The sequence below is a fragment of the Danio aesculapii genome, chromosome 21, assembly GCF_903798145.1.
Source record: "Danio aesculapii chromosome 21, fDanAes4.1, whole genome shotgun sequence".
Lineage (NCBI taxonomy): Eukaryota > Metazoa > Chordata > Actinopteri > Cypriniformes > Danionidae > Danio > Danio aesculapii.
In genome coordinates, this window is record NC_079455.1 from 28515333 (window position 1) to 28541580 (window position 26248).

Consider the following 26248-nt stretch of genomic DNA (forward strand, 5'->3'; position numbering starts at 1 on the left):
TTTTTCTTCAGCATCAGCTTTGGTCCCACATTCATGCGAGCTCTGTTTTGTGCTGCTGATGTTTATTGCTGATGTCTGTGGTTTGAATAAGAAAGTCTGGACAAAAAATGCAAGTCATCCTCTTTGATGAAATCTTCAGACATGTTTACAAAGGCAGTTTTTATGTATGGTGCGCATCTTCCTCTGCTTCTCAACAAGGCACAGGCACATTCAGGTTATATGTAAGCAGTGCAACATGCATCATGACGATCCATAAGGTTAAAGAAGTGACGCGGCACAATGCGATTTAGTGCGTCTTGTCCAGTGTGTGAACCCAGATTAAATTGTGTCTCAATCAGACAATGCAGATCATTGATTTTGAACAAGGCAGATCTTAAACACAGTGAGTATAGAATGACAGGACCGTTCACCCGAGATGCTCTGGCTGGCTAATCAACGATCTACAGTAACAGTGCATAAGGGCAATTACAAATACACATTTCTAGATATTAACTCTGCTTAAAGGATTAGAAAATTGAAAAAAAAAAATAATAAATTCACCATAACATTAAGTTATTAATTACTCGGTCACACTTTACAATAAGGTTTCGTTATTTAATGTTAGTTATTGTATTTGCTAACATGAACTAAAATATCGTACAACAGTTATTATAGTTCAACATTTACTAATGCATTATTCACATTCAAATTCATGCTTGCCCCATGAGATAACATGAACTAACAATAAACTATTGTATTTTCATATACTTCTATAACTAACATGAACAAATATTGTAATAAATGCATTGTTCATGTTATTAAATACATAATCTAACATTAACTAATACCTTATTGTAAAATGTTACATATTACTCAAATTATTGACTTGTTGTCACAAACTCTGAGACATTTGTTCATGTTTGAAACAGAAATTAAGATATTTTAGATGACATTTTAGAGCTCCCTCAACCTCCATAGAGAGCAAACTGTCCCGAGATGTTCAAAGTCCAGCAGAGGAGTCAAAAACATTGTCAAAATATGACTTCAGTATAATTTCTATAAGTTCTATAAACACTCTCGTGTGCCAAAAATATATATAAAAAAAACTATGAACAAAAACATTTTTGTTCACCAATGTCTTCTGCATCAGATCAGGCTGTGTGGTTACTACAAACAATACAATGCTTGCGTGTTACACTGCTGACTCTAATGGTGTCTTATCATAGATGTGCACGTGGGAGAAGATATACATTATCTGACAAACGTCTTGTCATCGATCCCACTTGATAAAGCAAAAGAATTATAACTTGACTTCTAGTCGATCATTTGAAAAACTGACAGAAGGTAGATTTTTCTGCTGAATCATCTGTTGAACTGCATCCCAATCATCACAAATACTGCAGAAGACCTATTAGAACCCTCATGGACCCAAGATGCTCTTAGAAGTTGGTCTATTTTGATGAAGGAAAAACCATGGCTTAGGGTTACAATCAGTATGGAGGCATGCGAGAGATCTGCAGAGTTGATGGCAACAATTACTTTACAAACCACAGGAGAGGGCAAATTCTTCAACATGAAAGCACTCTTTCTCATACTTCAGCCTCCACATCAAAGTTCCTGAAAGCAAAGAAGGTCAAGGTGCTCCAGGATTGGCCAGCCCAGTCACCAGACATGAACATTATTGAGCATTTCCTGGTTAAGATAGAGAGGGCATTGAAGAAGGATCCAAATAATTTTGATGAACTCTGGGAGTCCTGAGAGAACGCTTTCTTTGCCATTCCAGCTGACTTTATTCATCAGTTATTTGAGTCACTGCAGAGATGTATGGATGCAGTCGTCCAAGCTGATGGGAGTCATGCACAATATTAATTATTTTTCCACTGCACCATGGCTTTGTTTTGTATACTGGACATTATTTCTGTTAAGTGACAAGACTTTTGTCTAAGCAAAGTCAGACCTTACTGTCCTAATTAAATTATTAAAAATCAAGGCATGATCATATTTTATTTTTGGTAAAATAAGTGTAATCTGGAGGCTTTACCTTTCATATTAGCCATCTGATACCAAATGATCAACTAGAAGTCAAGTTATTATTTGTTGTTCCTAAAACTTGGATAGGCAACAAGACTTTTGTCAGGTAGTGTATAGGTGAATAAAGTTGCATTTACAGTTATTTTGCCCACATAAATATGTTCTTGGAGCTTTGTATGATTAGTTTAACCACTGCAGTCCCATGGTGGAAATTAACTTTGTCCTTTTGTCATTAAAGTTGCACATAAGTTTCACATTTTCTTAATATTATTTTAATCACCATTAAACGACTGGAACCCACTATGCCAGTAAATTCATTTGTGTGTGCTCTTGCTGTGAATGGCCAATAAATATTTAAACAGTATGAAGCTGTAAAACAAACAGGAAATCATCTGTTTTGCGTCTCGCTTTGACTCCGAAAATTGGACATGCACCAGTGATAAGCTAGCGCAAGCTTACGACTGCATTACTGCCAATTTGCATGGACTTTCCCTCCCACTATTTGCTCTCTCTCATCCCGCTTCATCCTTTCCTCTCTCCCTCTGTCTCTCTCTCTCTTTCTTTCTCTTCACCTCTTATGAAACCTTCACCTCTCTACATCTATTAAAGCTGTGCGGCCTGGAGTGCTTGTGCTTGTATGAACAATACATTTTTCACACCTTTGCAATTGATGAAGTGCATTAATTACACACTGCTCCACGTCGAAGTAGTTAATTAAAAGGTTGGCCGTTGTTCAGGGATGTCATACAATGAATTTTGTGAATGTTATGGTTGATTGTAAAAGTAAAACACAGAAATTGCAAGTAAACAAACAAGCAAAACACAGCAATTTTACTGTAATGAAATGAAAATGTCCTATTAGATTTACAATAGTTTCTCACTGTATATACAGTAGTAAGGGCATTTTACATTCTCCATTTAACATATTTTTGCCATAGTATGTTTACTATTTTTACTTATGACTTTTAAAGAGGCTTTTTTATACCACATAAATAAATACAGTATATAATGCATTCAATTAAATAGACGTAAGGCTTGGAGCTTACGTTGCTATTCTGAACCAATATTCAAACACAGACTGCAGTTGAAGGATGGCTTGTTAAAAACAATTATTTATGTGACTCCATTGTAATTAATCTTACTCCATTAGCGTTGTTATCATCATTGATTAAGAGAGAAAGAATCTCAACTCCTTAAAGCAGGCAAAGTTGTTTATTAAATATACAGACAGTACACTCTCAGAAATAAAGGTACGGGAGCTGTCACTGGGGCAGTACCTTTTCAAAAGGTACATCTTTGTACCTGAAGGGTCTATAATGGTACCTCAAAAGTACTTTTTAGGTACATTTGGGTACTAATATGCACCTTTTAGGTACCACTGTGGACTATTTGGGTACAAATGTGTATCCTTTAAATACTGCCCCAGTGACAGCTCCCCTACCTTTATTTCTGAGAGTGTAGAATGAACCAAACTAACACACTGTATAAAGAAACTTAGCTTTAACATATGAACTGCTGTGTAACAAGGACAGTGAAACTGCATTTGTTAGCATATGCACCAGTGTGCGGGAGATGCAGAGTAAAAGCCATTCTCCCCGATCAACAGTTACCTTTTCTTCTTATACCCTGAGCAAAGCATTGTCAAACATGAGTGAAAAACCAATCCCCAAAACCAGCTAAACATGAAAGCAAAGTTGAAGAGTAATGTGGGGGGAGATGTTTATTAACATACAGTATTCTCCTCAGGCCATGACTCAACAATAGTAAATAGATTATACATTAAAAGACATCAATGTCTCTGTTTGGTTCATCACTGCAACACTGAAGTCATAAACTGTCAAATGACACCAAACATGACGGTTATATGAAAGTAGATCACGAGCAGATGAATTGTGTATGGTAAAAAGCACATGGCTACTGTAAGACAAATGGCAGAGATGTGCATTAGAGCTGTGAGGAACTCTGCCACACCAGGGGCCTCATGTACGAAGACTTGCGCTGAATTCATACTAAAACAATGCGCATGCACAAAGTTGTAAATGTGCGTACGCAGTAAAAAATTCAGATGTATGAAACACTGTGTACGCCGAATCCCACGCACATTCTCTTTGTACATCTAAATTAATGTGAAACTGAGCGCACGTGCAAGAGCGCAAAACCCCTCTCTGCCTCCTCCCCCTAATATGGTAATGACTCTACTTTGGCAAAACCAAATGAAAAAGCAATGCAAAAGCAAGCAAAAAGAGAAACTTTGAACAGAATGTGAATTTATAGCAATGTGCGTGCAGTCGATCGTTATTAGGAAAATTGGCGATCGCTGCAAATTGCGATTTGCATGGTATGGAAACCTTATATACCTGCTAGACATGCGAGTGTTCCCGTCCCATACAGCTGGCATTGCACGGCTCAAAGATACTTTGTAGAGTGCAATTTAGCACAATTGCCTGTAGGAGTCGCCAATGGAAATAATACAATTGGCGTGAACCAACGCACATTCTCACGTTCATTTTATCGTAAGTAAATCCAAACGTAAGCGTGAAATCTGGCGTAGGCAAAGTTTTTGTGCGTAAGAAGCATTGATAAATGAGGCTCCAGGAGGACTCCTCCTGTGCTTAGAATGTCCCAGTAGTCTTTTATTAGTATGGAAGGAATAGTATATAATATTTTCTCAGCTTATATACATAGAGATTATAATTATACATTTGTAGCATTAAAATCATATAAATGAATTATTATTAATATTATTCTTATTCTTATTGTTGTTATTATTATTATTATTATTATTATTATTATTATTATAGTTTGAATTTCAGATTATTTTCTTGATCAGAAGTTTGTATTTTAAAATTCAGTGTTATTTCTCATAAATCTGACAAATATATATAATTACAGTATTTTACAGTATTTTACTGTAATGACATATACATGTCTAGTTAAGTTTACTACAGTTTTTCAGTGCATTAATTAAAGGAATCAACAGATATTTACTTACCGTCTTTTTATGGAAGCTTGTTGTTTCCACCAGAGAACAAATTACTTTAATAGCTTTCGGTTTGAGTTGTAAACTCACAATTTTGTGTTACTATAGCCTGTGTAGCCTGGAGTGCGCTTGTATGAACAATATATTTTTCACACCTTTGCAATTGATGAAGTAAAATAATTACAAACCGCTCCACATGCAATAGTTAATTAAAAAGGGATGGAAAAAAAAGCGTACTGGCACTTGTCCATACAGCAGTAAATTACATTTTTTTTTCCAGGTGGGAATATGTATGTAAACAAACAAAGGGTGATTACCCATTCATAAATTATTAAATAAATAAATAAACAATAAACAAACAAACAAAAGCTTTTTTTTGTACTGACTCAAAAATGTCCAGTTGTATTTCAGTGTGTGGAGTTAAGAAATCACCAATCAATAATGTTTCATTCATTTTCTTATCCGCTTAGTCCCTTTATTAATCAGGGGTGGCCACAGCGGAATGAACCGCCAACTTATCCAACATATGTTTTACCCATAGGCTCTCACATTCACACACATACACTTCTGTAAATGTAATTTATCCAATTCACCTATGCCACATTTCTTTGGTCTGTGGGGGAAACCAGAGCACCCGGAGGAAGCCCACGCCAACATGGGGAGAACATGCAAACTCACACAGAACACACAGAAATGCCAACTGATCCAGCCGGGGCTTGAACCAGTGACCATCTTGTTGTGAGGCGACAGTGCTACCCTGCTGTCTCAATAATAATTTAGATATTTTTTCATTTTGAGTTATAAACCCACAGTTTTGTGTTTTGTTGTTAAGGAATCACTACAGAATTAAAAAAAAAAAAACAGTAATTTCATATTGCACGTTATTAAAGCTGCACTCAAAAAAATTATTTTCTTGCTTGTTTAAAGTACTTATTTTGTTGAAACAACGTATATCTTAAAGGGTTTTTTGGGACAACTTAATTGGTTTACGTTCAATCCACTTAAATTTGAAACAATAATTGAGTTAACTTAATCGATTTGTGTTTGGATAACATGAAGAAATTAAGTGGAACCCAGCATTTTTTTACAGTCTGGCTTCAAGTGTGATTGTAACAATACCATTGTTACTAGTGTGATTGTAATAACACACCTTTTTCACACCATTGCAAACTGATGAAGTAAAATAATTACGAAATGCTCCACAAGCATTAGTTAATTAAAAAAAAAGATGGAAAAAAGAGATTTTACAGTTATACAGCAGTAAATGACATTTTTCTTTAGTGGAAGTGTGTATGCAAACAAAGTGTTATTGGTCATTCATAAATTAATTAAGAAATAAGCAAGCGAACAAACAAAAACTTTCATTTTCTGTAATGACTAAAAAATGTCCAATTAAATTTACTATAGTATTTCAGTGTAATGGTAAAGGAATCGCCAACAGATTTTTGAGAAACTCACAGTTGTGTTTTATTATAGTTAGGAAATCACCACATTAAATAATAATAGACGTTTCATATTTTCAGTTTGCGTTAGAAACTCACAATTGTGTATAATTACAGTTGCGTGGTCTGGAGTGTGGGCTTGTATGAACAAAACGTTTTTCACACATCTGCAATTAATTAAATACAATAATTACAAACTACTCCAACTCCAATAGTTAATAAGGATGAATAAATAATAATAATCTGCCACTTGTCCATACAGCAGCACACCATCCACCAAGTGGAAATGTGTAAACAGACAAAGAGTGATTGGCCACTCACACTGTAAAATAATAAATAGACAAACAGATATCAGAACAAAACAATATTTTACTCTAATGACTTAAAATTGACAGCAGCTTTTTAGTGTAAATAGTTTAGGAATTTACCATTTTTACAGTCTTCACTGGAGGTTTGTTACTACCACAGATATAAACTCTAGTTATAAACTCAGACTCGCTTATATGAACAAGTACACCTTTGCAATTTATGAAATGATTTGGTAACACTTGATTTTGTCATACTTCATGCTAATAACTTCTGGCTCATTATCTGCCTAATTTTAAGATATTAACTATTTTATTTATAGATAGATATTATCTATTTATATTAGTAGTTTTAAAATATGATCTTACTCAACATCCCTAATTCTACCCAACACCTAAACCCAACTACTAACCATAAATAAGCAGCTGATTAGTACTTTAAGCTCTTAGTTAATGGTTTGTAAATAGTGTGATTTGTGACCAACACTCACAATTTGTTATTTATTCAAACTACTTTTTTAAAATGAGCTGAAACAACGCAATTCTTGAGTTTTCGTTGGGACAACTTAATTGTTTTAAGTTCAATCCACTCAAATTTGTTAAAACTAACAAGTTAATGTAATTCCTTCATGTTGTCCCAAAACAAATCGATTATGTGCAACCAAGCATTTCTTACAGTGTAGGATTTATTGGTAACCGATTACAGTTAGGTCATATTAGCTAATGTTATTAACGATAATAACATTTATTGTTAGTTCACATTAACTCACAGTACCTTAACTAATGTCAACCAGCAAGAATTTGGATTGTAATAATCCCTTAGTTAAAACTATGATTAATACATGCTGTACAAGTTGTTCATGCTAGTAAATACATAAACTAACATTATCAATAACCTTATCATATAGTGTGACCGATGTAATTATATCCCACTCCACATGCAATACTTAATAAAACAAAAGGATAGAAAACAAAGAGAACTGACACTTATTCAAACAGCAGTAAATGAGCAGTTTTTGTCCAGTAGGAGTGTGTATGTAAACAGACAAAGAGGACGACGGGTGAAGGGTCAACTGCGCACTAATGTTTAGCCAGAGACCTGAAAATCAGCCCGCTCAATGAAAACAGTCATTGGGTTTGGCCTTAGCTGACCTCCAAGAGATCTAATGACATCATAATGTCAGCGGGACCGAAGATGAATGTTTGTGAGGATTGTGTTAGAGAGGTTTGGGTCCTCCTGAGAGGAGAAGAACTATGTAATAAGAGACTCTCCGCATTGATTTTTTTAAAATGATGCTTTGCCAATGCGATGCTCTGCGTCTGAGCTTTGCTGAACGCTTATTGGTGTTGACTGACAGATGCTTCCTCTCACCCTTTTAATCTATATACACAACTTTGGCGTTGCGTTGAGAATTAATTTCTGTTTTGTTTGATATTGATGTGTGTGGATCTATTGGTGTTGGGTAATTTTTTTAAGGTTGAGGGTAAATATTGTGCTGTTTAGAGGTTTGTTTTACTGTGGTTCATGGATATGTGGCTTAGTTTTAGAAACTGAACATTATTTACATCATTAATCTATATACAGAAATTTGGTGTTGTGTCAAATACATTTCTATTTGGTTTAATATTGATGTGTGTGGGTTTTTGCATTGAAGCCATTGGTGTTAGTTAATGAATTAAAGCTCAGTGTAAATATTAGTGGTGTAATGCATAACAAATCTCACGGTTAAGATCACATTATAGGATCGGACCATTTTTCAGATTCGCCAAAATGGGGAGAAAACAAATGTAATTTGCTTTCCATTTACAAAAACAGTACTGCAAGAAACTTTGGTTTTAACAAACAGATCTTAGAACCTGTAATTTTGTTAAAAATAAAATGAAGAAGGCAACGCAGTGGCGCAGTTCTCCCTGCGTTTGCGTGGGTTTCCTCCGGGTGCTCCGGTTTCCCCCACAGTCCAAAGACATGTGGTACAGGTTAATTGGGTAGGCTAAATTGTCCATAGTGTATGTGTGTGTGTATGTGTTTCCCAGTGATGGGTTGCAGCTGGAAGGGCATCCGCTGCATAAAACAAATGCTGGATAAGTTGGCAGTTAATTCCGCTGTGGTGACCCCAGATTAATAAAGGGACTAAGCCGAAAAGAAAATGAAGGAATGAATGAATAAAATGAAGAAATAATCAGCAGATTTTTTTTTTTTTTTAATATTCAGTACTGTGAAAAATTCAATTACTACTACTGTTGCTGATAATCCTGAATGTATAAATCTAACATGATAATTTGTACAACTTTTATTTATTTTAGTCTCATTTTCAATAAATGATTCAGTTATTTACTGAATAGATGGATCATTTTTAAAGAATTATTCAGTGGCATATTTTTGATGGCTGGTTGTCACCACCTATTGGTTAAATCATGTAATTGCTTCCTACAAATGTACTTTTTGAGTGTCGTTAAATGCATATGACTATGATTTTAATCTTTACCATAAACATCAGTGGTTCTATCTAAACTATAAACTGTTATCCCAGTACTTCTGTGTTATTTGACTGTTTCTAAACTAAAGACTGTATCTCTTTCCTGATTTTTGTGTTTATCAAACACAGATTTGAATGTAGGGATTTGAATATGGAGAGAGATTAGACTCAATAATAATTGACGCAAAAGACACGATGTACACATGCGTAGCCAAATTCACGTACGTAAAATATTTATTTATACTTACAAAAACAATTCACATGCACAAAATAAAAATACATTTTCATAAAATACGTTTCACAAATGCAAAACATCATTTGCAAATATATAAGAGTGTACAAAAAGTTTTGAATGTTTAAAATTCACAAGTTCATCCTGAATGAGAATGTGCAAATCCTCTCTCACGTACGACTCACCCTGAATACGAGTGTGTGCATTTTGAGACTTTCCTGCCAGAAACAGGCAACTCGTACCTCTCAGCCAATCAGATGAGAGCTGTACTCGATGTCAACCACTCTGCGCTCCTTTTGCGCAGTCTGTTCCTCTAACCAACATGGCGGATACTCCTGTAAGTCAATACTGTTTCCTACTAGTTTGTGTATACGCTTTTTATAGTAGAATCTGAGTGTATTTTCAGCAACTCAATAGAAAAGTGCTTGTGTTAGAGGGCATCCCGCTCTTCACCTGCCATGCTAAATAGAGGAGTATTCTTCTTCTTAGAGGATCATCTCCGTTAATTCAGTCAGACTGCGCAAATGGTGCGCACAGTGAAGCGCTTCGGTCATTCCCGGGAGTTCTCAGGGAGTTGTGATTGGTTGAACAGTAAGCTCGCATCTTATTGGCTACAGGGCACGAGTGACTCACGTGGGAGGTGTGTGCTGACAGGAAAGTCTCAAAAATGCACACACTCCTATTCAGGGTGAGTCGTACGTGAGAGAGGATTTGCACATTCTCATTCAGGATGAATTCGTGAATTTTAAACATTCAAAACTTTTTGTACACTCTTATATATTTGCAAATGATGTTTTGCATTTGTGAAACGTATTTTATGAAAATGTATTTTTATTTTGTGCATGTGAATTGTTTTTGTAAGTATAAATAAATATTTTACGTACGTGAATTTGGCTACGCATGTGTACATCGTGTCTTTTGCGTGAATTATTATTGAGTCTAATCTCTCTCCATATTTGAAGGATTAATAAACATATGCAAATCACCATCATTTATCATTTCTGTTGCATGGGTGTTGAGATTTCGATCTTTTAATGAATAATCATGCAGCTCACACTGAATGCATTAATCCAGGCTAAACAAGTAGTGACAGAAAACACCTTTAATGACCTAAGAAACCCACCACATCCTGAATAAATTACCACAACTTCTTCCGTCATCATTATATTTTACAGGAAAGCCTAAATACTTTTATTAATGTGATTTAAATGACACGAGAGGCGATTTCTCTGAGAGTTACAAATTTAGGATTAATTTACATGTAATCCATACGAATTCACAGATCAACCGTGATGTATTACACCTCTAGTAAATATTGTGCTGTTTAAAGATTTGTTTTGTTGTTGTTTATGTACAGTATTTGTAGCTTTGTTTTAGAAACTAAACATTATTTATATCAGTAATACATATAGAGAAATTTGGTGTTACATTGAAATTATTTTCTTTTTGGTTTGAAATTGATGTGTGTGGGTTTTTGCGTTGAAGCTATTGGTGTTAATGTTTTAAGGTTGAGGGTAAATATTGTGCAGTTTAGAGGTTTGTTTTACTGTGGTTCATGTATTTGTTGCTTAGTTTTAGAAACTGAACATTATTTACATCATTAATCTATATACAGATTTGGTGTTATGTTAAGCATTAATTCCTGTTTGGTTTGATATTGATGCGTGTGTTTTTTTGCATTGAAGCTATTGGTTTTAGTTAACATTTTAAGGTTGAAGGTGAATATTGTGGTGTTTAAAGATGTTTTACTGTGGTTGATGGATTTGTAGCTTTGTTTAAGAAACTGAGCATTATTTACAACTTTTAGTCTAACATTTTCTGGTTAAAAGTAAACTATCATTTCTGGATGAACTTTAAAGATGAAATTGATATTATTGTTTTTAAAGATCTTTCAGAGGTTTTCAATGTTGGAAAGTCAAATCAAAGTTTGTGTCAACTTAAAGAGTAACACTTTACCAATACGGTTGCATTAAACAATGAGCAATGCATTCATTACAGTATTTATTAATCTTTGCTAATGGTAGGAAATGGAGATCAGTTGTTTATTGTTAACTCGCAGTTCATTAATGTTAAGCATGAATTTGGATTTTAATAATGCTTTAGTAAATGTTGAACTATGATTAATAAATGCTGGACAAGAATTGTTTGTTATTAGTTCATGTTAGTAAATACATTAACAAATGAAACATTATTGTAATGTGAGCATTGTCATTTAGAGTTTTTCAGAAAATGACAATTGGTAACAATCTTATTTGATGCAAAATGGACAAAATTTTAACATTTAAAACATTGAAAATTTTGCATATTTGTATATCAATGGAAAAATAGAAATAAACAGAAAATTTCATTTCATTCTAGCATCTCGCTAGTTTTTGTTAGTATAAAAGTGAAATCTTAAGAGTTAAGAAATCAATATTTTTATGGAATAAACCTTAAAATTTAAAATGTATATGGACTATAATGGTATATTAATTAGTACATTTAATTAATTAATGTATGAAATCTCTTTTTTTAGCTAGACACTTTAAGGAAATGTCACTCGTTTTGACTGTTTATTTTGTAGATTGTCAATTTAATTTAATTAATTCCGTAGAGAATAATGACTACGTTAATGTAAATAGTCCCTTTAACATTAATAACAGTGTGCCATTCATTCATTCATTCATTCATTCATTCATTCATTCGTTCAGTTAGCTTAGTTGGTTAGTTGATTATACACAACGAATCTTGCACAAAAAGACCAAAAACATGCATTGTGAAGTGAATTCAAAACCGTAATCTCGTAAACTCTATAAAAATGGTTCAGGAAATTTCACAGTTGCAATTTTGCTGTTGCAGTAATTGGACAATGGCGGTCTGAGCTCTTTGTTGGGTAAGTGGTCAATAGAAGAACAATGGCTGTTGTTTCAGAGCGAAAGCTTGTTTCACCTGCATTGTGAAGAAAAGTGATTTGAAACGGCTGTTACCGGTCCTTATCCTGCACGCCTGTGAATGAGAGAGAAAACAGAGTGAGATAGCGGGGAAAGAGAGAAATTGAAAGGGACGGGAGGGAGGAGAGATGAATGCATTGTTTTCTCTCAAGAGGAAACCATATATCAATAAACGGAAGCTAATTAATAGCACCAGACCCTCTGGCAGATCACAACTGCACTTTACTGCAGAGAGAGAGGAAGGGAGAGGAAGGGAGAGAGAATTGATGAATGTACAGTTCAGTATTGTATTTTATTTTATAGTATTTTAATTATTACTTTGTAATATTTGCTTTTTAATACTCATATTAGTGTTTTAATCTTTCTTAATTGTGCATGTATTTATCAAAACTCCAATTGTGTGTGTGTGTGTGTGTGTGTGTGTGTGTGTGTGTGTGTGTGTGTGTGTGTGTGTGTGCATGTATGTATGTATTATATAAATCTCTATGATTTTGTTCAATTTATGTAATCTGCAATGCTTTGGCAATGCAAGCGTTGTTGCTGCAGATACGATTGCGTCCGGAAGTTAACGAGAATTGTTTATATTATTTAAAAGATTTCCTATTTGCTATATTTTATTAACATCTACCTCTACCACAACTCTAAACCCAACAGTCACAGTAATGTAAAACAGTAGTTGTACCGAGTATTATTTATGTTACTTATTAAAGTACCCAATAAATTGTATTTTATTAATGCCTACCCCCACCCTAACCCTTAACCCAACCATCAAAGTACTAAATTACAATTAAATCTTATGAAGTGTTACAAAAATGATACTATATTGATGTGCGTATCCTCAGCTCTATCCTATCTAGACTTTACCAATGCTTTAGAAGTCATGCTAATAACGCTCTTTTGAATTGAATTGAGTGAGAGGAAGTGAATTTGAATTTCTTTTCTTATTGCAATCTGCAAAAACAAAAACCTATTACATTTCTTTAAAAAACTCAATTAGTTTGCATAAGTAAATACATGTGTTCGTATCAGACACAGATGAAGCATCAAATGCGAGTTATATACATGTTAAGTCAATGCAAAGACACGAATAGACATCCTGAGATGTGATACATGTGAATGACGCAATTCATGCAAATGACGCGTGTATCATGCAAATCGCTCGAATCACTCAAATCACTTGAGTTAGAAAATCGGAACTTCAGCAGACATTCACGCCGCGTTAACCAATCAGGAGCTTACGGACTTCTGGTGGGTTTGCACAAGAAAAGCAGGCACTCGCGAGAGAAAGTTGAGCTCAAATAGCATACACATCGACCTCTGGTGGATTTGCGAAAACAAAAAGTGCAAAAAACTTACCTGGAACTATGTATTTCGCACCCTACAGAAATTTATATAGTGGTACATTTTCAGAATGAGCTTGAGTTATTCACTACACTATTAAGCTTAATAAACAGTGGACATTTGCTCTCAATTTGATCAATTTGGTAAAAACCATCAGCACATCTTGGCCAGAATTACTTTCAATCTCAATCTTGCTACTCACTAAAGTTCCTTTTTTTTGATGGACCCATAATAGTTAAACAATAGACACTCTTTCTTTTTTAAAGCTTTTCTCCTTACATATTTTTAAAGCCATAAACAAACGAAAAAAAAAAAAATCTCATTAAAAGACCTGTGTTTATTCCAACACATCAAATAAAGGTCAAGATACAGATATATTTTTTTGAAATTCAACAAACTATTAATACAATTTCTTTAAATAGAATTTTTAATCCAATACAAAATATACTGTTCAATACACCTTTACAAACAAAATTTATGCAGACTAATAAACAATAAACTCCAAGTTTCCATCACAAATTTATCACAAAACCCTTGATAGTGCCACATCTTTTCAAAATCCCTGTTGCTTTGTAATGCTGAAAATCTGTTAAAATTATGGATTTCACCAAATAAAACACACACACACACACAAAAATAAGTAGCCTCTTGAATGTTGTTCAATTTGTACTTTTCTAGTGCCATAAATTGCTATTTTGAGAGAAAAATAGAGACAAAGACAATAAGAGCTGACTGCTTGAATAAGAGAATTGTGTTTTAAAATAAAATACAGAACAAATGTGATGCATAAGGATGAGCCGCTGGAGATGACAGTCTGCTGATGCGCTCAGACTTATAGGGGGTCGACAGAGTAACTAAACTGCAGACTGCATTTGTTTGAGGCCTAGAACAGGAGCGACAGATAGCTGCATGGATGGATGAGTGGTGAAGTCTCATACTGTTTTACTGGGTTTACAGCAACAAAACAGAATAAATATAGGACAAAGTTAATGGAAAAATGACTTCAGATTGACAGGCAACTTGAACTGTGTTTTTATGTTGGGGTAAATATAGCTACACTTTCAGAAGAAAATGTATGAGGATGTAAGGAGTGGTACAGCAAAGTATAAGAAATATGTGTATTTAAAAAGAAAATTAATTAAATGGTACACTTCAATAAAAACCCATAAAAAAACTGTAATTTTCTGGCAGCAGAGGCACCAGTATGGAATTAGATTTGTGCCAAATAAAACGCGCAAAACTTTTCTTAACCAAATGGCAAAAAATGGCTACCTCGAACGTCCTGCTGAGGATGCTGGCGACGCTCCGTGTCCTTTTTGATTAGCGTTACTCATCTCATTCTGGTGTTGGAAATATCCGTGTTTTATCATTAATGTTCTTAAATATAAATTACTCTGTTTACCATTCCTGTGGGCTAAAGTTACTTACAGGTACGCAGTTCAAAAATGCGCGCTCTTCTTCTTCTTCTTCTCCTTCAGTGTTTTGTGTGACACAGTACTTCCGGTTCAATGAGACGGCAATCAAAATCTCCTGAGCCAATAAGAACGAATCACAGGTAAACCCGCCCCCTGAGAGCTTTGTGTCAGAATCGCAAGCGTAAATTTGAGAAACGTAAAATGAAAACTCTGGCAGCGCAATCAAAACTGCATTTATCGAAAGCGAAGCAGAAAGTGAACCGAACTAATGATACTTTTTTTGTTAAAACAGTGTTTATATTTTGCCATTTGGTTGATTGTTTTGTGATTTTTTATTTTTATTTTTTTATTTATTTTTTTTTTTTTTGAGTGCTTTTTAATTTGTTAATGTATATTTGTATTAGTTTTTGGAAAAGTTTTGTGGACTTTATTTGGCACAAATCTAACTCCAAACGTCAGAAAATAACCGCAAGAAAACTGAAAAAACTGTCAGAATAAAAAAATGTAGATAATCTGTAAATAAACTGTAATTTCTTGCTCCATAAATTACAAGGTATTACTGTCATTTTACAGATTCTAACTGTAATGATACAGGTAATTACTGCCATTTTACTAATTATTACTGCAATTATACAGATTATTACTGTCATTTTACTAATTATTACTGAAAAGTGGAAGTCAGAAGAATTTTTTTTTTCCTGTTTATTGGAGAGAAGATTTTTTCAAATAGTTTTAATAACTCATTTCTAATAACTGATTTATTTTTATCTTTGCCATGATGACAGTAAATAATATTTTACTAGATCATTTTCAAGACGCTTCTATACAGCTTAAAGTGACATTTAAAGGCTTAACTAGGTTAATTAGGTTAACTAGACAGGTTAGAGTAATTAGGCAAGTTATTGTATAATGATGGTTTGTTCTGTAGACTATCGAAAAAATATAGCTTAAAGGAGCTAATAATTTTGACCTTAAAATTGTGTTTAAAAAATTAAAAACTTCTGTTATTCTAGCCGAAATAAAACAAATAAGACTTTCTCCAGAGGAAGAAATATTGTCAGACATACTGTGCAAATTTCCTGAATCTATTTGGGAAATATTTAAAAAAGAAAAAAATGTTCAAAGGGTGGCTAATAATTCTGACTTCAACTGTATTTTATTAATGTAATTATACAGATTATTAGTCATTTTACTAATTATTACTGTAAATATATAAATTATGAATGTAATTATACAGTTTAATTAATGTGATTATAATGATCATTACTGTAATTATGCAGGTTATAATTGTAATTATACAGATTAATTAATGTGATTATAAAGACACATTTATTAATCATTTTAATATTTATGTAATAGTTGACAATAATTCACAATAAAGTCAAATATTACTACTACTAATAATGATGATGATGATGATAATGATGATAAATATAATAATACAACTCAAATACAATAAAAAATAAAAGTATTAAAACAACAACAAATAATAATAATAATAATAATAATAATAATAATAATAATAATAATAATAATAATAATAATAATAATAATAATAATAATAATAACATTATTATTATTATTATTATTATTATTATTATTATTATTATTATTATTATTACCATTATTATTATTACCATTATTATTATTACTATAATTATTATAGCTGTTTGCAAGATCACAATGTGTCTGTGTGTATTAATAATATTCAATATTTTATATTTTATGTAATAATTGACATAATTATTACAAATTATGTCTTATTATTATAATTTTACAAATTATAATTAAAAAAAAGTATAAATATTTTCCCATAGCTAGGTTGCTGAAGGAAAGGTATCCATTGTGTAAAATAATTCCAGAGTAGTTGGTGGTTCATTCCGTTGTGGCGAACTCTCATAAATCAGGGACTAAGCTGAAGGAAAATAAATGAATGAATGAATGAATGAATGTATTTGAAATTCAGGAACAGGATCTTTTTTCATTCAATCAGGCTGATTTAATCTTATACCTCTTGACTCTTATAATCCTTGTCTCTTTATTCTTTCTCTTATTTTTACAATATTACACGAACGTCCACTACAGTGTATATGATCACTAATGCATAATACACATGCTTCCAAACATCGAATCAAACCCCTCTGCAACCTAAAACAGCTGAATCCTTCCTCTCCTAAACCCACCCGTCCGGCCAGAAATCCCTCACCTGTTTTCATTTGCTCCATCTCACCGTACGTGTCTGTCTGCTTTATCCTCTGTTGCCCTAAAGCGCTCCTGTTCACACTCCCCCTGACCTTGTTTCCAGACTCGCCTCTGCATTTTTAACCTTCATACACTGCTGTCCCCAGGCTCCAGAAATCCCAAAACCACCCTTCAACCAGCGTGTCACTTGGCATTCCTTCTCCATCAGACTTTTTATACGCTTTTGTGAGAAGAATACAGACAGAGGGAGAGACAGAGAGAGGGAGAGAGAGAGAGAGAGAGAGAGAGAGAGAGAGAGAGGCAGAATACATAAATGTATAAAAGCATAGCCTAAAGCCATGTATAGATTTCTCTTTGCCTGCTACATCTCTTTTCATTTGTTGACAGTAAGTGGTTCTCTCTTGTCTAGTTGAGGAGGTGACAGCACCTTTGGGCCGTCTGACAGCAGTTTTAGTGCGAAATGAAAGAAGAGAAGAACGCAGGTCAAATCATTTCACACCGCACAAAATGGAAACCGCAAACTTCAATCACCATCCAAACAGAGCTTCATTTGCTTTATACAAAGCTTCAAGTGCTCATTATTACGTAATTAAGAGACATTACGCAATGCTGTGATGTTATTAATATATATGAGAGTATAGAAATCATATTTTATATCTCATTGTATCAGAAGACACATCAGTTTATAGAAGTTTTTCAAACATGCTATAAAGCTAGAAACTATGCTAAAACAGATAGCAATAGTCTCCATAATCAAAGTCAAAGTTTAGCAAATATTTTCACACCAAACAAAGCAGCTTAAAAAAAGAAAACACTTTCAAACACACATGCTATAAAGTGACTGTGGAGGAGACTTTTTACAATTTCTTAAAAAATTTTTTTTAACTGTGCTAAGCTAAAACAGTTAGCATTTTAGTCTTCATAATTAGCCACTTTGAAATCTATAAATTAAGTTTTGGGGTAGAAAAATAATGTAGTTTTTGGTGCCGTGCTAAGCTGGAAATAGTTAGCATTTTATAGTCACAATGAAATCAAGTTTTTTTTTCAGGTATTAGATCATTTCACCCCATTAAAAAAAAAAAAAACTAAAAACTTTAATAATCAAACCGCGCACCATCTAAACAGATCTTCATTTGCTTTATCCAGAGCTTTAAGTGCTCATTATTAGGTTATTAAGAGACATTATGCAATGCTGTGATATTATGAAAAAATATGAGAATATAGAAACCATTTTTTTGTCTCGTTCTATCATATAATGCACATCAATTTACAGACGTTTCATGCTTCGAAGCTAAAAACTATGATAAAACAGTTAGCAATAGTCTCCATAATTAAAGTCAACATGAAATTAAGTTTTTTTAGCAAATAATTTTACACCACACAAAATAGCTTTAAAAAAACCTTTCCAACACGGATGCTATAATATGAGTTTGGAGGAGACTTTTTACAATAATTTTTAAACCTTCTTTGATGCTGTGCTAAGCTAGAAAAGTTAGCATTTTAATCTCTGTAATTAGTCCCCATGAAATCTATAAGTTGAGTTTGGAGTAGAAAACAATGTAATTAGTTTTGAACTGTCATACTTTGATGCTGTGCTAAGCTAAAAACAGTTAGCATTTTAGTCACAATGAAATCAAGTTTTAGTATTAAAATGAATATTTTAAGTTTTTTTAAAAATATTTTTAATGTAATATTTCAAGTATTAGATAAAAGAAAAGAAAATAAACTAAAAACGTACAATGTCACAGTTAATTTAACCCCATGCAGCAAAAAGAAATAAAATAAACTAAAAACCTATAATGTCACAATGAAATCAAGTTTTTTAAAGTATTAGATCATTTCATGCCAAAAAAAAAAAAAAAAACTAAAAATTTTAATCAGCAAACTGCACACCATCGAAAGAGCGCTTCATTTGCTTTAAACAGAACTTCAAGTGCTCATTAGGTATTTAAAGAGCCCATATTATACATGAAATAGGGTCATATTTAGGTTGTAAGGGTCTCCAACAACAGTCTAATATGCATGCACTCTTTTCACACACACACACGCACACACACACACACACACAGGGCCTGCGCGTCCATAGAGGACCGGCTGAATAGAGAGGGCGCGGCGCTCAGTTATATCCGCGAAAACCCGTGCGTTACACACACGAGGAGACACACACACACACACACAGAGGGCCGGCGCGTCCATAAAGGAGCGGCTGAATAGAGAGGGCGCGGCGCGGCGCTCAGTTACATCCGCGAAAACCCGTGCGTTACACACACGAGGAGACACACACACACACAGAGGGCCGGCGCGTCCATAAAGGAGCGGCTGAATAGAGAGGGCGCGGCGCTCAGTTATATCCGCGAAAACCCGTGCGTTACACACATGAGGAGACACACACACACACACAGAGGGCCGGCGCGTCCATAAAGGAGCGGCTGAATAGAGAGGGCGCGGCGCTCAGTTATATCCGCGAATACCCGTGCGTTACACACACGAGGAGACACACACACACACACACACAGAGGGCCGGCGCATCCATAAAGGAGCGGCTGAATAGAGAGGGCGCGGCGCTCAGTTATATCCGCGAAAACCCGTGCGTTACACACACGAGGAGACACAGACACACACAGGGCCGGCGCGTCCATAGAGGAGCGGCGCTGTTATATCCGCGAATACCCGTGCGTTACACACACGAGGAGACAATAATATTGAGCTGAAATATTTTGAAACTTGTCCGTTGCATGTGTGTAAACAGCTGACGATCCGTAATCAAAGCGTCACGCGTCGCGTTTTCAACGTGGCTTTACACGCGATATGAGAATATAAAGAGTTAACCTGATACAGCACACGCGGTTACAAGTAACAAAACACAACTAAATACATCATGTGCAAGATAGAGTAAACGAGGCAACAGTTTTAATCGCACGTACTTACACTGGTGAAATGGGGGTAGAAACTGATCCATGATGCACTGATCCATGTTCTGACAGTCTATACTGATCCTTCCTTTAACAAACTGATGAAGTCTTCTTTGAAAGCATATAGTTTTCAGAAGCACTCAGAACTGCTCAAGGCTGGGCTATATTGCTGATGTTTCATCTTTGATTAGACTGTCCATAATATCCATCTGCACAGCGTGACTTCATTCGACCAGTGTCTGTGTGTGTCTCTGTGTGTGTGTGTGACTTTTTTTCTGTTAGTGGGCGGGGCCGCAGGTTTCAAATCTCCCGGGTTTGCGCGCCCAACTACTTGTGTTTCGTAGCTGCGTCATCGCGAAACGCCTAATGACTCGTTATCAAGACGACTCGTTTGAAGCACTATGAGTCGACTCTTTTATAGATGAATCAATAGTTTTAAACACTGTACACTTACAGATTTAAGCCTTAGCTGGATATTTCACTTCACTTAGAGCTGTGTGACACACTACATGGAAGGGCATTTTCAAAAACCCATACTATGGGCTCTTTAAGAGACTTTATGCAATGCTGTGATATATGAGAATATAGAAATCATATTTTTTGTCTCATCCTATCATATAAGGCACATCTGTTTACAGAAGTTTTTTTCTAACATGCTAAAACATTCTACAAACTATGCTAAACACCACACAAATTAGCTTAAGTAAAAGAAAACCCTTTCAAAAATGCATGCTGCTGTATAAAGTGACTTTTTACATTTATGTTTAAACTGTATTTGATGCTGTGCTGTGCTAAGCTAAAACAGTTAGTCCATAATTAGTCACCATGAAATCTATAAGTAGAGTTTGGAGTAAACATTTTTATTGTTTTTTAACTGTGATACTTTGATGCTGTGCTAAGCTAAAAACAGTTAGCATTTTAGTCTCTATAATGAAATCACAATGAAATCAAGTTTTTTTTCAAGTGTCAAATCATTTCCTCCTACTGTTGCACAAAAAAACTTGAAAATTACAAGTGTTTATTACACTTCATGACAACTGTAAGATGGTGAATTTATTTGTAAGTCTTTAGTTTGATTTATGTTAAATTATATTAAGTCTGCATAATTAAGGTCGCTGACCTCCGCTGATTCTGGCTGATTAGCCGCTGAACTCAGCACATACATCGTATTTTTGTTTTGTTTTATGTGACTTTACACAGTCAATTGCCTTTTGGAATTATTTCTTACAATTATCAGATAATATGGCATACTGTGTGTACTTAATTGTGCTCACAAACCATTAAATGGCCTCCATTTCCCAGGTGAATGAAATTCTAATATACTTATATGTCAAATCTATAAATGTATTTGTTTTATTTAAGATAATTTATGATTAATATTTTTTTAGAAATTGAATGCACTCCAGAATCTGACAGATTGATAAGCTGTGGGCTGTAGAACAGTCATCTGAAGCGTTGTCATATTATGCCTGGATTTCATAATAGCCTTGCATTCACTATAACACAGATATTACTTAAAGTACTTGGAAATTTGAGTTTTCCTCCTGTACAAAAGCGACATAAGAACAATGCTTAGTTGATCAATGTTTTAATTACAACAATGTTTTTTTAAAAGACTAAACACTATTGATACAGTATACAACCAAGCACACTGAAAAAAACTATTCAAAGATAATTCCTTGGATTTACTCAATTTTTTTACGTTGAGTGGTTCTAAACAATTTATTTGGGCTGGATTTAAACAAACAAATTAAGTTGAACACTATTAAATTTAATTTGTTTGTTTAAATTCAACACAAATAAATTGTTTGCAACAATTTTGCATGCACCATGTGGTCAGAACACAAACAAATCGCAGGTAATGAAGGTATTAAGCTTTTTTCACCCAAAGAAAAGCCTGTCTAAGAAAAGTGCCTGCAGGCATCTGTTGCTTTGCTCACGCTCCGCCTCTTTGCCTTTTTTCGGTTACCCGAAATGCGTGCGATGACACGCAAACAAAAGGGGACGACGGTTGACCACGCCCACTTGTAGCTTTTTTTTGCGCTCTTCAGAAACTCATGGGTGACATCACAGATACTACGTCCATATTTTTTACCTATTGTCTCTGTCTTACCTCTGTCTATTGTTTGGAGTAGAATAATAATAAAAAAAATTTAAACTGAAATAATTTGAGGATGTATAGCAATGTTTAGCATTTTAGCCTTTGTAATTAAGTCACCATGAAATCAAGCACAAAAAATAAAACGTAAAACTCCAATCAGGCAACTACACTGCATTAAGAGCTTCATTTGCTTTACATAGAGCTTCAAGTGCTCAGAATTAGGTAATCAAGAGATATTATGCATTGCTCAACAGCTCATATGTTAACGTGCATCTAGATATGCTAGATATAAATATATATGATGAGCATAAAGAAACAATATTTGTCTCATTCCGTCATAGGTAGGCAGAATGCAGGAGATATTTCAATCACCAAATGTATGGTAAAAACGTTGTTATTTTTAGAAATTGGCATGCTGTATTGTGTTAAAACAGTTTTGTTGCATGCTAGTCTCCATAATTAAAGTCACCAAGACATCAAGTTTTTTAGCTAATTGTTTCACACCGCACAAAGTAGCACCAAAAAGAAAATCCTTTCAAACTCTAATTGCATGCTATAAAGTGAGTGTGGGTATAAAAAAGTTACTCTTTTTAAATTGTCATACTTTGATGCCGTACTAAACTAAAAACAATTAGCATTTTACTCTCCTCAATTAAAGTCAACATGAAATCAAGTTGTTTTTTGTTAATCATTTCAAACCGCACAAAGCAGCACAAAAAAGAAAACTTCAATCAGCAAACCGCACTGCATTCAACAAGGCTACATTCACTTTATATAGAGCTTCAAGTGCTCATTAATAGCTTAACAAGAGACTTATGCAATGCTTAACAGGTCAGATGTTAATGTGCATAATATTTTCAATCATATTTTTTTTTTGCTTCATTTGATTGTAGGAAGTAAATGCTGGTACCAAGTGAGTTTGGAGTACAAATATGCTTGTGTTATCGTGCATTCTTTGCATTTAAACTGCTAACCTATGATGACTAAATTAGCACACAATTACCTGCAGAAGTTTATTCTCTCCTATTAAAGTCCCCATGACATCAACTATTCTTGCAAAACATTTAACACCACATAAAGTAACACAGAAGGAAAACTGCAGACTTCAGTCAACAATCTGTGCTGCATTCAACAGGGCTTTATTTACTTTATACAGAGCTTCATGTGTTCATTAAAAGGTAATTAAGAAGCTTTCTGTAATTCTTAACAGGTCAAATTTTAATGTGCATCTTGATATGGATGTAAAAACAAGAATATTTTCAAGAAACTTGTTTATTAGTTAGTTTCTAGGGAAACAGGTTGCTGAAAGCTTTAATCAGTTGTCCACAACTATGTAGGAAGTTATGTTAATGTGAAAGTAATGAATATCTTCAGCTGTAGTGTTCTTAAAGTTTGCATCACTTCGAAATGACCTTTTCAGCTCAATTGACTGATTAATGGTAATTAACTGGAAACATTTACAGGGATTCATAGGTGGTTCTGAAAGGAATTGGATTGTGATATAAAAAAAATATTATTGTCTATTTATTGGCTAGTTGCTTGCAATGTCCCTAGGCACTTCAGACGGCTTAAGTGTAATTGTTCCTTTTACATGCAATGATGTTAAAGTTTGACAGCCATAACATAGACTATCAACTATATAAGGAATAATTGATGTGATGGGTTGTTGAATTATTAGAAAATAATGCCTTCAATGGCTTTTCATCAATTATTCTTCTTATAGTTTCCACACCTAAAAACATTATTCTGATGTTAGATATTGATTATTAGCAGCTAAGAGTTATTAGTTTTCATCAAATTTCGGGGGCGTGGGTTACGGACACTTTCGCGGGGGGTACGAGCAAGCTAAAGGATGGGAGGAAAAAACCTGAAAAAAAAATATTGCAAATTTGTCATCTTTGTTCGGATTCAGCGGATCTTTTTTCGCTTGACCAAAAATAGACCAAAACAGTCATTATTTCTTCAAAAATATGTAACATATTTTAATATTTTTAATGTAATATATAAAATATACCGGGATTCCGAAGCAGTGTGTTGACTGACATGAAAAGTAACCAATCACAGTCGACCTTGTCTAGTCTTGTGTGAAACGTAAGGATGGGACAAAGGCCTTTCTGTGTTGCAGTAGCAGAAAACAACAACTTAAACACAAATGTTTTGTTGGAATAATGCTTTTCGGATGTTTTCACTATAGAGATGTGTATGTTATTAGCAAGAGTAATTAAACCACGGACATACTTCCTGCCATTTCGACGATCTGCACAAACGTTTCACTCTCTTCTCTCCGACTGCGGGTTTACTCACCTCTGACCTGTCACTCTTCTGAAACCTGGTGTAATACAGTATGAATGTCAGTGCGGGAATAAAGGTATTGCATAATTATTCATTTCTGCAAATGTCGCGAGCGCTTTCTTTCAAATAGTCATGTACATTAGCCGCAAAATCTGGATATGCGAGCTCTTAAATAGGCTTTTTCAAATGAACTGCAAGTCCTCTCATCAGGGCCGGATTAACCAATGGGCATTATGGGCACAGGCCCAGGTTTGCAGATTTTGGTGTCTATTTTAGGCTAAGTGCAAATAGTGCACGTCATTGATTGACAGAGACAACATAACTAAAGAGCGCAATTGATAGCAGCTGAGTGGTGTAGTTCGTAAAGCGCATGGCCACATGTTTTGACGTGATCGATCATGAACCCGGTTTCGAATCCAGCGTCTAATGAACACGTTTTTCTTTTTCCCCCCACTATATTTCAGATTTTGCCTACTCTTCATCTCGAGGAAGACAAGTAGGAATCATTAATAAGTGTGTGTATTATGGAGGACTCAGTTATACATCAAAAATACCATTAAATGTATATTTTTAGCACTGCTTCATTGAACTTGAACAAGTAAATTAAAATCCATGAATTTTCACTAGTTGTATTAGTATTTTTTTTTCAAAGTGTGCTTTAAGTGCTTTAAAAATAAATTAAATCTTTGTCGACTAGAAATAAATGTACTGTACATCATTTATTTTAAAAATGCGGCCAATACATTATAGATTAATTTTATTTACAAAATATTATAATAATCTTATTTTTTAATTCAACTCTAGGGGTGCGGCTAGGTAGGGGGCCTACAAGACATTGTGCCCAGGGGCCTCTGAATTCTTAATCCGGGCCTGCCTCTCATTATCGCGTTTGTGTGGAAGGTGGAACTTTTAAAAATTTTTTTACAAAAAAATTATGCTAGAAATGTTGCATTTTATGTTTCTTTAATTCTTGTTTATGTAAAGCACATTGAATTACTATTATGTATGAAATGTGTTATATAAGTAAACTTGCCTTCAAGTACAAGCATTGTCTGCTTTTTCCTTTTCCTTTTCTTCAATGCACAAACTATTCCTCTCTCCTTCCAACCTCTCACCAATACTCAAACGCATTCAACAGAAGTATTACCATCACTTTCCTTTCATGAGCTTTGAGAGAATTCTCCTCATCATCGAGAAGAGATGCTCTACTTAAGTCGACCTCACACAACTCACACAATGGAGTGTTTGCCGAGCGCCTCGCCAGCTTAGCGACTTCAAAGACTCGCTGTGAGCCTCTCTTCATTAAGCTCAGATTTGCCTCTGTTCCCTCTGAAATTGACAAACAAGCCGTGTGTGTTCTTCTCACTGTCCGGTGGATGTGTTTAATGATTCCAGCTCAAGCGGAGATGAAGGAACAGGCTGTTGAACAAAACCCCCGGAGTCGCTTTTCCCAGTGATTAACTTTTTCGAACGAAACGTGCTTAAAGAGCGAGTTCCTGAGCTCGGCTGGCCTTGTGTAGGCACATGTGTTTTTTTTCTTTATTAACAGGCTTTGGCGTGTTCTCACCACATCCACCATGGCTCTACCTTCTTTTCTGAACCCAATCAC